This window comes from Oncorhynchus masou, unplaced genomic scaffold (genome assembly GCF_036934945.1).
Source record: "Oncorhynchus masou masou isolate Uvic2021 unplaced genomic scaffold, UVic_Omas_1.1 unplaced_scaffold_1714, whole genome shotgun sequence".
NCBI classification, from domain to species: Eukaryota; Metazoa; Chordata; class Actinopteri; order Salmoniformes; family Salmonidae; genus Oncorhynchus; species Oncorhynchus masou.
Window position 1 is genome coordinate 2,609 of NW_027007304.1, and position 1,842 is coordinate 4,450.

Genomic DNA, 1,842 nt, shown 5'->3' on the forward strand with positions numbered 1-1,842 from the left:
CTCTCTGTCCGTCTCTCTGTCTCTCTCTCTGTCCGTCTCTCTCTCTCTCTCTCTCTCTCTCTCTCTCTCTGTCCGTCCCTCTCTCTCTCTCTCTCTCCAGAGGTGTCAGTCTCTCTCTCTCTCTCTCTCTTTGTCCGTCCCTCTCTCTCTCCAGAGGTGTCAGTCTCTCTCTCTCTCTCTCTCTCTCTCCAGAGGTATCAGTCTCTCTCTCTCTCTCTCTCTCTCTCTCCAGAGGTATCAGTCTCTCTCTCTCTCTCTCTCTCCAGAGGTATCAGTCTCTCTCCAGTATCAGTGTATCTTCAGACTTACCCAGCATCGTTGTCCGTCCTCTTCAGTCCTTTGGAGATGTGAGTCAGACTGTGTCTGAACTGAGAGAGAGAAACTAGAAGACTTCCTTAAAGGAGAATGGACCAAGATCTCCACTACAGGTGTGTTGAAAACAATAAGAACATCAACTTTAGACCATTGAAAGTTCCCTACTAGTCATATACATGTGGAATATGGTCTGATGATAACATTCCCTCTCTCTGTCAATGTGTTTGTGTGTCTGTAGTGAATATAGTGGATGTTGTACTGCCTCCAGAGCCCAAGACCAGAGAACAGTTGTTACAATGTGAGTCTCTTTATTGTGAAGTAACTAACAGTCTCTTTTTACTGACACTCCTAACAATCCCTCTAGAAATATATAGCAATAGTAGATCTAATCAAAGACTGGGTCTCTATCTGACTCCTCATATTTCTCTGATTTGATCTCTGCTGTGCTCTAATCAAAGACAGGGGAGATACAGTATCTGACTTAACTTATTGTTCCAACTCCCCTCGTTGGTCTCTGCTCTTCTCCCAGATTCCTGTCAGCTCACACTGGACCCAAACACAGCAGGCACACTCCTCTCTCTGTCTAAAGGGAACAGAAAGGTGACCTGTACAGACCAAGTCCAACCATATCCTGTCCATCCAGACAGATTCACCTACTGGTGGCAGGTTCTGTGTAGAGAGGGTCTGTCTGGACGCTGTTACTGGGAGGTGGAGAGGACTGGTGATGTTGATACAGCAGTCTCATATAAAGACATCAGCAGAACAGAGAAGGGTAATGATGGTGGATTTGGATACAATAACAAGTCCTGGAGTTTATATTACAATAGTGGTGGTTATTGTTTCAGACACAATAATGTTGTGACTAAAGTATCAGGCCCTCAGTCCTCCAGAGTAGGAGTGTACCTGGATCACAAGGCAGGTACTCTGTCCTTCTACAGTGTCTCTGACACAATGACCCTCCTCCACAGAGTCCAGACCACATTCACTCAGCCCCTCTATCCTGGGTTTAGGCTCTATTATTATAATGGTTCTGCTGAGCTGGTTAAACTGTAAACTGATTTGTTATTAATTAAAATTCAATCCAATGTTTTAATCTTGTACATTTCCATGAATCATGATGTCTGGTGTTGATGTATATTGGTTGTCATTCAGAACCATTGATATGTTTTCTCAGTTGGTTCTCTGTCTCTATGTAATTCTCCTCAGTATCATTGATCAGCTTGTTGGCTCGGTCCTAATTGATGTGTTCTCTGTCACCTGGAGCTGCATGGAAAATGGTCCAGGAACTAAAGGACAATTCAGGACTAGTCAGCCCACTACAAGCTGGTATCACTTCCTTTCTACTAAACTATATGGTCTGGTTTCCCAGACACAGATGAATCCTAGTCCTGGACTAAACAGTATGTTCAATGTAGATGTCCAGGAAACCGGCCCTAAATGTGTCATCTTTCATCCTCCCATACTGCTCAGTCCAGCAACATTAAACCTGTCCAGCAGGTGGTGCTGTTGACCAAACAATAAAACCAG

The 1,842-nt window shown here is 44.2% G+C and overlaps 1 long non-coding RNA gene across 1 annotated transcript; it reads left to right on the top strand.

Annotated features, from left to right (window-relative positions):
- Nucleotides 1–370: 370 nt before the first annotated feature.
- On the top strand, nt 371–1,404 carry LOC135532077 (uncharacterized). Its single transcript, XR_010454278.1, has 3 exons — nt 371–428; nt 554–613; nt 845–1,404. It is a non-coding gene; the product is annotated as an uncharacterized LOC135532077 (long non-coding RNA).
- Nucleotides 1,405–1,842: the final 438 nt, after the last annotated feature.